The sequence below is a fragment of the Balaenoptera musculus genome, chromosome 16 (genome assembly GCF_009873245.2).
Source record: "Balaenoptera musculus isolate JJ_BM4_2016_0621 chromosome 16, mBalMus1.pri.v3, whole genome shotgun sequence".
NCBI lineage: Eukaryota > Metazoa > Chordata > Mammalia > Artiodactyla > Balaenopteridae > Balaenoptera > Balaenoptera musculus.
The window spans coordinates 7878134-7894285 of NC_045800.1; the positions used below are offsets into that span (position 1 = coordinate 7878134).

The 16152-nt window shown below is 46.2% G+C and overlaps 1 pseudogene; it reads right to left on the bottom strand.

The window, feature by feature from the left end:
- Positions 1-14683: 14683 nt before the first annotated feature.
- Positions 14684-15592, bottom strand: LOC118882879 (annotated as a pseudogene).
- Positions 15593-16152: the final 560 nt, after the last annotated feature.

Below are 16152 nucleotides of genomic sequence, written 5' to 3' on the forward strand. Positions count from 1 at the left end.
AGGCATCTTTAGTGGGTGGAGGGACTCCTCCGGCACAGCGAACCCTCAGCGTCAGATGTGCCCCCGGCAGGGCTCCGTCGTGGTCCCCTGACCCTGTCGCCCGGGGCCTCCTTGTTCATCAGTAACCATGGGGACTTCCTTTCCAGCATTCCCGTGGGGACGCTGGCCATTCCCCACAGCCTCAGCTGTAGAGATGGGAAGTGGAGTCTGCCTGTCCTCCCAGCGAGCATAGGGCAGGAGAGGTGATGGACAAGCCTCTCAGACTGAAAGAACCGTTTCAGACTGAGACCGGCTTCTTCCCAGACCCCTTCCTCCCCCTGTGCCCTCTGGCTGGGGCAACGGCCCCCATCTGCCCGAACATGAAGTCAACCCAGCCCTCCATCCTCCCCATGCCCACATCCACTCGGTCACATGGCCTGCTGATGCAAACCCGGAAATGCTCCCTGAGTCTGTTCCATCCTCTCCTTCCTCCCAGCAGCTCTCCCCTGGGCTATGGAAATCTCTGAACTGGTCACCCGTGTCTAGTCTCTCCTTCCTCCACCATCTCCAGGAGGATGGTCCTGAAACCCATCTGCATGCCTGGTCATCACACTGATGCTTAAAAAGTTCCCTTGACCCCTTAATGTCTACAAGACGAATTTTAACGTTCCCACTTTATTCATGGCATGTTGCACCTTTGTGGTGTCCCAGGCCCATGTGCAACTCCATGTGTCTTCACATGTCACTCTTTCTGCCAGGAATGCCTTCACCTCTCCCTCTCTCTTTATCTGGGAGGGTGAATCAACTGGCCTGGCAATGGTTAGGGCAGCAATGCCAGAGTAGATGGCACCTTTGTGTGAGTGACACGGTGGCATGCCATTTGGTAAGGGGTTTGATAGGTGACTGTGTGTTTGTGTGTGATGTGTACCCCTTGGCATGCCCAGCCTGGCTCCTGGGAGTGTCCTGCGGCAGGGCAATCTTCCTCCTGTGCCCAGTCTGGGCTGCAGCCCCTGGAAAGTGCATCATTCCTCCTTGGATGTCTAACCTGCAAGCTGGGCCCACGCCCGGGCTCTGGCCCCCTGCGGAAGGTCTAGTCACACCAGCAGCACCGCCCAGCACGAGCCTTTGAGAAATGTGTACGTAAGCACAACTTTTTAGACCTGCTGGGCTGGCAGGTGCGGGAATCTGAGCGACTGCAGTTTGCACAGGTTGACCCTCAGACAAGCGTGGCACCAATTATTTCTTGGTGAGCAGCTGTACCAGTCTTTTGTAGCATAATAACGGGGAGTTTGGGGAGCAAGCCTCTGAGAAGGCTTTGGCTGGGGAGCTTTTTCAGCTGGCTCTGTCTTTCCAGCCGCTGTCACTCAGTGGGCACGAAGAGACCTCAGCCAGCTTCCTGGGGCCTGATGACAGCCAAGCTGCAGCTCTTCCGGCGGCACCACGATGCTCCTTGCCAGGCACCTGGCCTCATCTCATCCTCCCCGCAGCACTAAGAGGCAGATGCTTTTATCCCTTATGAAAGATGGGGACCTTAGTGGTTAGCAAGGGGCCTCCCAGGGGCTCGTGGCAGAGCTGGAATTAAACCTGGGCGTGTCTGACTCCCAAACTCTTGCCCTTGTGCCACTGTGTCTGTCCCTGAGGAGTCAGGGATAAATGCCTTTTGAACCTAACTCCTTGCCTGTCTCTCCCACCTCATCCCCAGCCACCACTCTCAGACACCCTGTGTTCTAGGTACATTGAGCTTACGTCCGGGGACTGCAGAGCAGCACAAACTCTGTGTCTTTTATGTCACATGGACAGCCAACGCGTGCTAGAGGCTGTCTCTGTGTCAGAACGTGGCAGACTACAAAAATGGCCATGGTTCTTTCCCTCCCCAGATTCACATCTCCTTGCCATGTTACTTTGGGAGCTCTCTCATTCTTTTTTTTTTTTTTAAGTTACTGCATTATTTTATTTTTATTTTTTTATTGATGTATAGTTGATTTACAAAGTTGTGCCACTCTCTGCTGTACAGCAAAGTGACTCAGTTATACACATATAGACATTCTTTTTTGTATTCTTTTCCATTATGGTTTATCACAGGATATTGAGTATAGTTCCCTGTGCTCTGCATTAGGACCTTGTTGTTTATCCATCCTATATATACTAGTTTGCATCTACCAACCCCAAACTCCCTCTCCCTCCTCCCCTCCCCCTTGGCAACCACAAGTCTGTTCTCTATGTCTATGAGTCTGTTTCTGTTTTGTAGATAAGTTCATTTGTGTCATATTTTACATTCCACATATAAGTGATATCATATGGTATTTGTCTTTCTCTTTCTGACTTACTTCACTTAGTATGATAATCTGTAGTTTAATCCATGTTGCTGCAAATGGCATTATTTCATACTTTTTTATGGCTGAGTAGTATTCCATTGTGTATATGTACCACATCTTCTTTATCCATTCATCTGTCGATGGACATTTAGGTTGTTTCTATGTTTTGGCTATTGTGAACAGTGCTGCTATGAACATAAGGGTGCATGTATCTTTTTGAATTACAATTTTGTCTGGGTATATTCCCAGGAGTAGGATTGCTGGATCATATGGTAATTCTATTTTTAGTTTTCTGAGGAACCTCCGTACTGTTTTCCATAGTGGCTGTACCAACTTAACATTCCCACCAACAGTGTAGGAGGGTTCCCTTTGCTCTACACCCCCTCCAGCATTTGTTATTTGTAGACTTTTTAATGATGGCCATTCTGACTGGTGGGATGTGGTACCTTGTAGTTTTGATTTGCGTTTCTCTAATAATTAGTGATGTTGAGCATCTTTTCCTGTGCCTACTGGCCATCTGTATGTCTTCTTTGGAGAAATGTTTATAAGGTCTTCTGGCCATTTTCGATTGTGTTGTTTGTTTTTTTGTTGTTGAGTTGTATGAGCTATTTGTATATTTTGTAGATTAAGCCCTTGTCTATTGCGTCATTTGCAAATATTTTCTCCCATTCCGTAGGTTGTCTTTTCGTTTTTTTTATGGTTTCCTTTGCTGTGAAAAAGCTTGTAAGTTTGATTAGGTCCCATTTGTTTATTTTTGTTTTTATTTCTATTGCCTTGGGAGACTGACATAAGAAAACATTTGTACGATTTATGTCAGAGAATGTTTTGCCTATGCTCTCTTCTAGGAGTTTTATGGTGTCATGTCTTATGTTTAAGTCTTTAAGCCATTTTGAGTTTATTTTTGTGCATGGTGTGAACGTGTGTTCTAACTTCATTGATTTACATGCAGCTCTCCAACTTTCCCAGCACCACTTGTAAGAACTGTCTTTTTCCATTTTATATTCTTGCCTCCTTTGTTGAAGGTTAATTGACTGTAGGTGTGTGGGTTTATTTATGGGCTCTCTGTTCTGTTCCATTGATCCGTATGCCTATTTTTGTACCAATGCCGCAATGTTTTGTTTTTTTTTTTTTTAAGGTCTCAGCTCAAGTTTAATAAAACTACAAAAGACCAAAGTGATACCCTACTACTATACACAATCGTTTGCCTGCCCCATAATATAGCTCAGGCCATTCCCTCCAGGAGGGAAGAAAGGCTGGCTTCCCCAACCCTGCAGGAAAGGCCTGTCCAGTCCCACAGCACATCTTGGCTGAGTGTAAGGTCTTGTGTTTTAAGCATGACAATAGTACAGAAGAGGTTTTGCTCTCATGGCCACCTACTGCAGCCTGGCCCTAAAATGGCCCAGCGCTCACTTCTGCTTAGAGAAATATTCTTGGCTCTTCTGGACATCAGGCTTGATGGTATCACTGCCAGGCTTCCAGCCAGCTGGGCACACTTCCCCATGTTTGTCAGTAAACTGGAGGGCCTGAACTAGTCTCAGGGTCTCATCCACAGAACGGCCAACAGGAAGGTCATTTATGGTGATCTGTCCAAGGATACCTTTATCATCAATAATAAAAAGGCCCCTGAATGAGATGCCTTTATCAGCCATTAAGACCCCATAGTCCGGGCTTCCCTGGTGGTGCAGTGGTTAAGAATCTGCCTGCCAAAGCAAGGGACACGGGTTCGAGCCCTGGTCCGGGAAGATCCCACATGCCGCGGAGCAACTAAGCCCGTGTGCCACAACTACTGAGCCTGAGCTCTAGACCCCACAAGCCACAACCGCTGAGCCCACGTGCCACAACTGCTGAAGCCTGCGTGCCTAGAGCCCGTGCTCTGCAACAAGAGAAGCCACAACAATGAGAAGCCCGCGCACTGCAACGAAGAGTAGCCCCCGTTCACCGCAACTAGATAAAGCCCGTGCACAGCAATGAAGACCCAACACAGCCATAAACAAATAAATAAATAAATTTATTAAAAACAAAAAAAGACCCCATAGTTCTGAGCAATGGTGCGCTTGGGGTCTGTTATCAAGGGAAGAATGTTCATGGGTCCCAGTCCTCCTTGTTTCTGGGGTGTGTTGATCCATGCCAGGTGACAGAAGTGAGAATCCACAGAAGCACCAGTCACTTGGCAGTTGAGTTTCTTAAATTCTTCTGCCCTATCACTGAAAGCAGTGATCTCTGTGGGGCACACAAAGGTGAAGTCAAGAGGGTAAAAGAAGAACACAACATATTTTCCTTTGTAGTCAGATAGGCTGATATCTTTGAACTGACCATCTGGCATTACAGTAGTTGCTTTGAACTGGGGGACACGGTGCCCAATTTTGGCATTTCCTGAAGACATATTGCTATCAGCATTTCTCACAGACAAACCACCGAGGACAGTCAGGAAGGAGACACGCCACTGTTTGATTTCTGTAGCTTTGTAGTATTGTCTGAAGTCTGGGAGATTTATGCCTCCTGCTTTGTTTGTTTTTTCTCAGGCTTGCTCTAGCACTTCTGGGTCTTTTATGGTTCCATGTAAATTTTTGAATTATTTGTTCTAGTTCTGTGAAAAATGTCATGAGTACTTTGATAGGGATCACATTAAATCTGTAGATTGATTGGGTAGTATTGCCATTTTAACAATATTAATTCTTCCAATCCGAGAGCATGGAGTATCTTTCCATTTCTTTGAATCCTCTTTTATTCCCTTTATTAATGTTTTTTAAAGTTCTCAGCATATAAGTTTTTCACTTCCTTGGTCAGGTTTATTCCTAGGTATTTTAATTTTTTTGGTGTGATTTTAAAATGTACTGTTTTTTTTTAAATTTCCTTTCTGATATTTCATTGTTACTGTAAAGAAACACAACTAGTTTCTGAACTTAATTTGTATCCTTCTACTTTGCTGAATTCATTTATTAGATCTAGTAGTTTTGTGTGGAGTCCTTAGGGTTTTCTATATGTAGTATCATGTTATCTGCATTTAGTGACAGTTTTACCTCTTCCCTTCCAATTTGGATATTTTTATTTCTTTTTCTTGTCTGATTTCTGTAACCAGGACTTCCAATACTATGTTGAATAGAAGTGGTGAGAGTGGGCATCCTTGTCTTGTTCCAGATTTTAGTGGGGTGCCTTTTCATTCTTACTCTAGACTTGGCCATGAACTTGCTTTGGCCAATGTAACATCTGCAAACATGCTGCAGGTAGAAACTTGAGGAGCCTACACAGTGGGCTGGTCCTCTCTTGCTGCTCCTGGAACCCTGCCTCCTTGTGAAGAAGCATAGGCCAGCCTCCTGGATGATGAGAGTCCTATGGCCTAGTTACATCTGCTGCCTGGTTGACATTCAGCCAACTGCCAGACATGTAGGTGAGGCATTTTAGATCATCAGCCACCAGCTGACCACAATCTGAGCACAGACACACGAGTGAGCCCAGGAGAGGTTGGCTGATACTGCCCAAAGCACCAGAACTGCCCACTGACCCACAGAATTGTGAGCTAAATAAATGTGGGTTTATTTTTTAATTAAAAACATTTTATTATTTTATTTATTTTGGCTGCACTGGGTCTTCATTGCTGTGCGCGGGCTTCTCTAGTTGGGCGGTGAGCGGGGGCTACTCTTCGTTGTGGTGTGTGGGCTTCCCATTGCGGTGACTTGTTGTGGAGCATGGGCTCTAGGCATGCAGGCTTCAGTAGTTGTGGCATGTGGGCTCAGTAGTTGTGGCTCATGGGCTCTAGAGTGCAGGCTTGGTAGCTGTGGCACATGGGCTTTGTTTCTCCGCGCATGTGGGATCTTCCCAGACCAGGGCTTGAACCCATGTCCCCTGCATTGGCAGGCAGATTCTTAACCACTGTGCCACCAGGGAAGCCCCATGTGTGTTGTTTTAAACCACTAAATTTGGAGTGTTTTGTTATGCAGCAAGAGCTAACCGATACAAGACATTATGTTTTAGTTACTATTGCTTATAACAAACCACCTCAAACTTAAATGCTTAAAACAACCATTTTATCTTGCTAATGGCTGTGAATTAGGGATTTGGACAGGGCATGGCAGGAATGACAGGTCTCTGCTCTTTGATATCTGGGGCCTCAACTGGAAAGACTCAAGGGCTAATGATCTGGATTATTAAAAGATGGGGGCTGGAATCATCTGGAGTTGTCTTCACTCACTTCTGGTAGTTGATATCGTCTGTTAGCTGGCATCTCAGCAGGGGCTGTCCATTGGAGCAGCCACGTGTGGCCTCCCCACATGGCCTGAGCTTCCCCACAGCATGGTGGCTTCCAGGTAGCTGGGCTTTAATGGAGGCCCAGGGTTCCGATGGGGTGTATACCAGCTAACAAGGGGGAAGGGAACTGCCTTGTATGACCTTGCCTCAGAATTTACTCAGCATCACTTCTGCTACCTTCTATTGGTCACAAGCCAGTCACAAGCTCTCTGCTCCCCCCAGATTCAAGAGAAGGGAATTAGACTCCACCTTGATGGGGGAGTGGCAAGTTTTAGAGGAGCATATGGAGCAGGAAACGCATTGTGGTCACTTTGGGATAATATAATCTGCCACCCATCATCTCACCCAATTCTTACGACAACCAGTGAGGTAGGTACTATCATTATCCCCCTTTTTCAGGTGAAAAAACCAAGGCTCAGATGGTTGGTGATGTTCTCAAGGACCCGTGGTCAGGAATGTTGGAGCTGAGTCTAACCACTGCCCTCTACTGCCTTTCCTGGGCTGTCTTTTGGGACTGGATCTAGTGTCTCAGTCGACTTTTCACTCCTCTCTCTCAGCTTTGTGTTTTTGTCTCCACTTGAATGGGTACATCTAACAAGGAGCTGCTTCTCAATGTCCCTCTCAACCTTGCTGGGAGTCCTCACCATTTCCTTAATGACTGTTTAGAGGCCAGGGGTCTGTTATTGCGGGGGGAGGTGGGTAGGGACACAAATAATGTGCTTGACTGATCACCACCCGTCTTCCTTCTACAAAAACAGATGAAGTTTGAAGGTACCTAGTAGGCAACTTGAATTTAAATCCTAACAGGATGGAAATAGGGGTCGTATCTCTGGTCTTTGAAAGATTAATGTTTGTGTTACAAAAATTATTACCACGTGAGTATTTGCAGTCCTGTTTTCTACTCTGACCCCCTCCCAGCCCACTAAAAATTCCAGCTTTGCCCACTGACATTTCCCTCCTCCATTCTTAGGGGAAAAAATGGGAGGATCCATATTGATTGCAGTGTTCTGTGAAGTTTTTAAAATAACTTTTATTGACATATAAAATACATGTATGATATGTGTTGATGGCCACAATGTCCATTAGCAGGAGGATGGAATAAGGCTGTCAGATAAAAGAATACTCTGTTAAATTTGAACTTTGGATAAACAACAAATACTTTTTGCTGTGAGCATTTTTTTTTTTACAGCATTCCAAGCACTTTAATTTGTGACAGAGCCAAAACAAATAAAAGAATGATAAAAATATTCTTTTAATTGTAAAGAGTGCTCATATTCGAGTTTGGTTTTTTTCCCCTGCAGGTATTGTGAACACCGATAATTTCTGAAACACAAATCTTGATCTGGATACTTGCAACAAACTTTTATAATCTCTGCCTGAATAAGAAGTGAATAAGAAATGTACTTATAAAGTATGTTGACTATACAATGTGATATGAGCATGTCTCACAGTGTACAGTTTGATGAATCATCACAGAGTGGACACATCTGTTTCTTGTGTTTCAGATCAAGAAGCAGAACATTCAGGCTCCCCAAATGTCTCTTGTGTCCTCATCCAGGAGCTACCAATCTCCCCACCATCCTGACTTCTAATAGCAGGGGTGAGTTTGCCTGTTTTTGGATACCATATAAATAGAAATACCCAGTTTGGATTCTCTTAGGCTTTTGTTCATCATTATGTCTGTGACATCATCCATACACAGCAGTAGAGCATTTTGGGTAATATTACTGTGTAGGGCATACTTATGCTAAAATATTATTGTTGTTTATCTGAAATTCAAATTTTACTGGGTGTCCTGTATTTTATTGGTCAACCTTATTCCATTCTCCCGTTAACGGACATTTTGTAGTTTTCTGTTTGGGGCTATTATGAGTAGAGCTGCTACGAATATTCTAGTACCTGACTTTTGGTGAACATATGGACTCATTTCTTTTGGGTATTTACCTAGGAGTGGAATTTTTGGGTCATAGGGAATGCATATGCTCAGCTTGGTGTATACTGCCAAGAGGCGTTCCAAATGGTACCCATTTACACTCCAGCCAGCAGTGTGCGAAAGTTCCAGTTGCTCTGCATCCTCGCCAATACTTGGCATTTTCTGTCTTTTTCATTGTAGTCACTCTAGTGGGTGTGTTCGGTTTTAATTTCACCGTGGTTTTAATTTGCACATCCCTGAGGACTCCTAAAGCTGGGCCCCTTCTCGCCTGCCTAGTGGCCATTTGGGCCTCCTCCTTTGTGGGCATTTATTTATTTTTATTATTTTAGTTTTTTGGCCGCACTGCATGGCTTGTGGGATCTTAGTTCCCCGACCAGGGATTGAACCCACGCCCTAGGCAGTGAAAGCTCGGAGTCCTAACCACTGGACTGCCAGGGAATTCCCCCCGTGGGCATTTCTTGTATCGCTGGGATACAAGTTATTTGTCAGATATATGTCAACTATCTTTTCTTGGGGAGTTTTAGGTAACAGTGAGAGAGGATTCCTGGCTAGCTGTGGGTCTTGTGGGTGACGTCGAAGAATGGGGTGGAAGGAGGAGTTTGATAAGAATTGCTCTGGATAGTGAGCTGGACTTTGAATGCTTACTCATTCTGAGACTGAGCAAGCCTTAGGTATATTCAGATCTTGACGTGAGGGTGCAGCTAAATTTCCATTGTGTTAGTTTATAACATGTCTTGGGAAATTTAACCTGGATGGATAGAAGCACGTCTAAGAAATTTGTATATGTCCCAGGGTAGACTCTATTGACGGGAGAGGTCATCCCTAAGAGAATGGAGATCCTTATTTTTCATAGAAGGATAAAACGCCACCCCCCCCCCCGAACACACACTTGATAAGAATAAAATGTGTAGTATTTGAACACTAGTGGCATCTAAAAGGTCCACGTAATTCATAAATCAAGGCTGCACAGCACATGATATTTATGGCAACTCTTGCTGGACGAAATATTAAAATTTGTAAGAATTGTAAATGCTGTCACACAAAATGCTACAGTCACCGGGCATAATTGATGACTTCCTCTTGGATCTATTGAATAAATTAATTTCATTGCTATACAGATGATATTAATATGCTTTTATAATCAATTTAGTTCTGAGAACTGCTTTGGGTGCCAAGATTTCACTGGGGGGAGAAAATGGCTCAAGGTAAAAGGCGACACATGAAGAATAATTTGGAAATCAAATAGAGAATAGCACTCTAATAGGAGATAGCAGGCTTGGGGGGATCTTGTCGTAAAGGGAACACACCAGGCAATTGAGGCAGATATTAAGCCAGAATTGTGTATTTCTGAAGTGGCCTCATTTTCCTGGGGATTCATCGTGTCCCGAAGTGGTGGTTTAAGAATGGGGTAAGTGGAAAGCCTCCCTCTTCAGTTGGGTTCGTCGGGGCGCTCTTGAGACTGGAGCCTTCAGCCTACAGAGCTGGTCTCAGAGCAGCGTTCTGAGGGCGTCCAGGGAGGGGCATCAAATTATCAAGGATGTCGATTACTCAGAAAGCAGGCTCCCTCCCAGTGGGGTTCTTTACAACTAAACAACCAAAAAAAACCCAAAAAAACCAAAAAACAACCATTTACGGAGCCCTTTCTCTTGCCAGGCATGGTGCTAAGTTCTTTGCATCTACTGTGTCAACAGGATTGTTTCTTTCCTCCTCGAAAAATAACCTTTGACTTATTACAAAATAATGCATGTTTGGGGGTTATTCTTTAGAAAACATAGTTGAACAAATTCAGCCATGCTTTCACCCCTGGGGTGCGCCATTCCCAGGGCTCCGTTTGGGGTGGTGGTTGGAAGCTGCAGCCCGTAAAGTGGGTGGATGTTGGACCATGGACTGTTTTCCAATACTTTCCCCTTTCCTTAAAAGGATCCCCCCAAACGTGGAGAAGTGCTTTGCTTGGAGAGAATCTTTTATATTTCCCCCTCACCCAAGTGCTTGAGTAAAGTATAAGACTTAGACATGGCCTGATTTAAAGAGTCATATTTCATGAAAAAAATCTCCTAAAGCATGGTCAGTTCAGATGCAATTGTGGGAAAGAGAAATGATCTTTCTCTAATTTTTTTTTTTAAAAAAATTAATTAATTAATTTTTTGGTTGTGTTGGGTCTTCCTTGCTGCGCACGGGCTTTCTCTAGTTGCGGCAAGCGGGGGCTACTGTTCGTTGCGGTGCGGGAGCTTCTCATTGTGGTTGGTGGCTTCTCTTGTTGCGGAGCACAGGCTTCTAGGCACGTGGGCTTCAGTAGTTGCGTCACGCAGGCTCACTAGTTGTGGCTCGCGGGCTCTAGAGCGCAGGCTCGGTAGTTGTGGTGCACGGGCTTTGTTGCTTCGTGGCATGTGGGATCTTCCCAGACCAGGGCTCGAACCCGTGTCCCCTGCATTGGCAGGTGTATTCTTAACCACTGTACCACCAGGGAAGTCCGATCTTTCTCTAATTTTGAGAAGCACGAGTTTAGGGCTCTGAACACACACAGCAAATTCCTTAAGAGCTGATGTTAAACAACTGGAAAGATTAATTGGAAAAAAGGATCCCCAAACACAACTTCCCCTGATTTAATGTTTCATCAATGCAGTCAACCCTGACTGAGCCCCAGCCACATGCCAGGGCTGGGAGGGTGCTTGTGGGGCTGCGTGGGGTGTGTGTGTGTGTCTGTGTGTGTGTGTGTGTCTGTTATAGAGAGAGAGCACATGTGGATGCATGTGTAGTGATGTGTGAGTGTGCATTGTGGATGTGTGTGCAAGTATATATGACTTGTGTATTGTGTGTCCATGCTTGTGGGCGATGGTGTATGTGTGTGGACATGGGTGTATGTGTTCGAGATTGTAACTGTATATGAGTGTGTGTGTATGCATGTGAGTGTGTGTGGGTTGTGTCTGTGTGACTGTGCTTGGCATGTGTGTGTATGTGTGTGTGTACGTGTGTGTGGTGTGTGTGTATGTGGGGTGTCTGTGTGTGTGTGTGTGTGCGTGCGTGTGATGGGAGGGGGGGGGCATGCAGAGATGAAGAGGACGCTGAGTCCTGCTCCCAGGAGCTTTGCCAGGAGAGACAAGGAGACCTGTGCTCAGCAACCCTGTTCCTTGTTATCCAAAGCACCCCCCAACCTCCCTCCCCACCTTCCCCTCCTCTACTTCCCTAAACGCCGGCCACCCTGGATTGCGTGGGGTTCCCACACCCCCCAGCCGTGGTGTCTTTGCCCCGGAGCACCTTACTCTCGGTTTCCTACCTGTCAGCCCGCCTGTGAGGGGACAGTCCTCAGTCACCTCAGGCCCTGTGTTTCCTACTCCTGTCGCTTACAACGACTTTGAAATGGTTCCACCCGGGAGGCAGCGGGGTTGCTGTGAGCGTGGGCGGCTGTGTGACATCGTGAAGGAGAAGCAGGTTGTCTGTCGTCGTCTGCGATGAGGGTGATGTGTGGTGTCCTGAAATGGGTTAAGCGAACACCAGAGGCTGAGCTAGTGGAGGGAGGACTCATCTAGAGAACAAATGAAAGACTATTGGCTGAGTCGGGGCCCAGAGTACAGAAGGATGCGTGCGGAAACCCCACGGAGAGGGGGAGCCGCCCACGTGGAGGTGGTTTGCAACAGCTGGAGGCCTTGGTGAGGCTCCGGGTTATGACTTCACACACGAGACGACGTGCCACGGAGGGAGAAGAGCCCTGAGCTCACCGCCTGGAGCTGAACCAGCCTCCCGCACGGCTTCCAGCTCAGAATCTGCTGGGGAGCCGCCCGGCTGTCCTCAGCCGAGGAGCCCAGAGGGCTGGGCGGACACGCCTGTTGCCAGTGGGCCTCCATCGTTTAGTCATGCTGGGCAGCCAGAGAGGCTGACGTGTTTTCTAGCCTTCCTACCGTCTCCTTAGAGATGAGGGCGGATAAACTGCCTTTCCAAAGCCAGCGTTTCCACTCTCCGTCTAGGTCCCTCCGGTGGATTTGGAGAGAGAAGCTTACGGACTGTGGAAGGCCGCCTCCAAGATGGCTGCCTCCTGAGACCCTGCTCTCGTGAACCCTGTTCTCCTCTGGACTCACTGATTCTCTTCCAACAATAGAATATGGCAGACAAGATGGGATGTGACTTCTGAGATCAAATTATAAAAGACGGCAGCTTCTGTCTTGGTGTCTTGAGTCTCTCTTCTCTCTCTCTCTTCCCAATCTTGAATCACAAGCTTCCATGCTGTGGGGACCCTCAGGCGGAGAGGCCCTGCCATGGGCTGAATTCCATTCCTTCAAAATTTATGTGTTGACGTCCTAACCCTCAGGACCTCAGAACATGACTGTATTTGGAGATAGTCTTTAAGAGGTAATTAGGTTAAATGAAGCCTTTAGGGTGGGCCCTGATCCAATATGACTGATCCAGTATCCTTAGAAGAAGAGATTAGGATGCAGACCTAAAAACAACAGAAGGAGGACTGTGTGAGGGCACAGGGAGAAGACAGCCGACTACAAGTCAAGGAGAGAGGCCTGAGGAGAAACAATCCTGCGGGCACCTCATCCCAGACTTCTTCCTGCCTCCAGAACTGTTGTATAAGCTGCCAGTCTGTGGTACTTGTTTATAGCAGCCCGTGCTGACTAATACAGGCCACAACTGCACCGCAAGCCTGCAGGCACGTCTTCTGAAGCCTGCTGACAGCCACACAAGTGGGCTTGGAAGCGGATTTCCCAGCCTTCCCAGGTCAAGCCTTGAGATCTAACTGTAGGCCTGGCTGACAGCTTTACTGCTGCCTCACCAGGGACCCTGACCCAGAAGCGTCCAGTTGAACCACATCTAGATTCTTGAGCCACATGGTATCCTCTCTCTACTGTGAGACAATAACCCTTGGCTGTTCATGCGGTTAAGCTTTGGGGTAATGTGTTACAACAGCAACAGAGAACTAGTATGCCTCCTCATCCTTCTGGCTAGAGTGACCATATATTTTATTGATCACACCAAGTCAAGGGCTTTTGAGGGGGAAAGGAGATTCTAAAATGATTAAAGGGACTTCCCTGGTAGCACAGTGGTTAAGAATCTGCCTGCCGTGCTTCCCTGGTGGCGCAGTGGTTGAGAATCTGCCTGCCAATGCAGGGGGCACGGGTTCGAGCCCTGGTCTGGGAAGATCCCACAATGCCGCGGAGCAACTAGGCCCGTGAGCCACAACTACTGAGCCTGCGCATCTGGAGCGTGTGCTCCGCAACAAGAGAGGCTGCGACAGTGAGAGGCCCGCGCACCGCAATGAAGAGTGGCCCCCACTTGCCACAACAAGAGAAAGCCCTTGCACAGAGGCGAAGACCCAACACAGCCATAAATAAATAAAATTTATAAAAAAAAAAAAAAAAGAATCTGCCTGCCAATGCAGGGGACACGGGTTCGATCCCTGGTCTGGGAAGATCCCACATGCCATGGAGCAACTAAGCCTGTGCGCCACAACTACTGAGCCTGTGCTCTAGAGCCCGCGAGCCACAACTACTGAGCCTCCGTGCTGCAACCACTGAAGCCCACACACCTAGAGCCCGTGCTCCACAACAGGAGAGGCCACCGCAATGAGAAGCCTGAGCACTGCAATGAAGAGTAGCCCCCGCTCGCCACAACTAGAGAAAGCCCGTGCACAGCAACGAAGACCCAACGCAGCCAAAATAAATAAGTAAATAAATAAAATTAAAAACCAAACAAAACAGTTCTTTATATTGATTATCTGATATAAATAACAAAAAAAGCAGAATAGTGTACTTTAATCAGTTTCTTAAGGCGTGTCTGTCTCTAACATAATGTCAATGGTATTCAATTTTTTTCCTGATATGGCCTCATCACTTTAATTTTTTTTTTCCACAAATTTCCCATAAATATTCTTCAAAGAGATATTTTGTGGTTAGTAAATTTGAAATTATTGACAACCTTTAATCTACTCTTTGTTATAGACTATGATATTCTTAATTGGGAAAATATTCTCTCTATAGTGTTAGGGTACCTAGTGGGCTTGGGAAAAATGAAGGATGTTCTCATGCTACTTTTTGGCATTAAAATGTGAAAATCTTTCCGCCTAACTATTTTACCAGATACTGTCTTTTTTTTTTTTGATCTCAGATGTTTTAATAGGGGCTCTTATGCACTACGTACAGGATTCTCTGCCGAAGGTGGCCTGGTCGCTAGTGACCTGAATGACACCAAAAAACCAAGGGCAGCTCAGGGGCCACTAAACAGGGACTATCTTGGCCGGCTTCACATCTTCAAATCTCAGAAGACAGCCAGCGGTGAGTGTGGTGACGCCGCAGCACCTCGATGGCCTTGAGCTCCAGGGGCGTGGCCTGAATACCCAGGCCTTCCAAGCCGGGCAGGTGAGGCAGGGGTCATGTCTGTGATGTGAACTTCGCTCCACTTTATCCCTCGTGGTCCCAGGGCTCAAACGGACTCATTTCAAAGAGTCGACCTGGCCATCGATATGCAAAATGTGGCAAGGGTATGCCAGGAAGGGTCTGTGAGCCATGGCAAAGACGTACTGCACCAGGTCAAAGAGGACGTACCAACTGGGCCCACAAGGCAAAAGTTTTCCCTCTGGCATCTGGATCCTTCACTGAATTATCAATTCCTTTGGTGACATCCACAATATATATTGGTTGTTTCACTGTCTTCTTGCCCAAGGAAATAAGAGGGACAACACCAACCATTGAATTCTTGCAAAATAATTGAGGATCTGTTCCCTCTTCCAAAGATGTCCGATGGCTTTATGATGGTAGCTTCTGGAAATGTGTCTCTCACTTCTTTCTCTCCAGCAGCCTTATTTCTCAGATATTTAGAAGGGCTTTTAATATCGGCATTCAGATGTGAAACGTGAATAAAATTTTCACACTCCAACTTGCTTGGACACTTGAGTGATTGCTTGGGGAATCTTTACAAAAACATCCTAAAAATCAAAGTTTTTGGTTTCCCATTCTCGCCCAACAAGATTGATGACCACGTTGCTGTGCTCTACAGCGCTTAGGATGGAGTCCTTGTCTCTCCCTTTCCATTCCAGAAGGATAATCTGGCCCAGGTCACCCATGGGGCGAAGGTGCATGGTATCATGTGGCTCACCCTGGTAGGGGACGATCACTTGTGACCCCATGCGACGGGACATTGGCAGGACCCGGACAACTAGGGGGGTGGACGGTGGCCGCCATCTTTTCCCACAACCCCCTGCCACCGGCGCTCGGCCGACTTTGGCTCCCAGGTACTGCCTTTTTGCCTCTTCCAGAATAATTTTCTTCAGCAAATATTTTTACAAGACAAAACTCATCAATTGTCTTTATGATTCTTTTGAATGCTTCATTAAATTTAGATGCTGCAAGATGTAGGCTTTTTCAATCTCCTGCCCTTCTGGGACAGAATGTAATTTCTTCTAATTAAAAATAGAAGCTCCATCAAAAGATTCTTCTTACAAGTCAAGATATTCTGAAGTACCCTTATAGAATTTCAATATTGAGTGATGCTCTCATTAATTAATGTATTCCCTTGTCCCCCGTACTTTTTTAGGGATAAATTCCAATGTCTTTTTATTTTCAAGCTTTGTTTTCAATTAATGTAATTCTTTCAGAGCTTCAGAAACTAAAAATCCAAGTGTTAAATCATCAAGGTTTTCTAATTTTTTTGAACAACATGCATCCAAAATTTAGAGAACTCATTTAC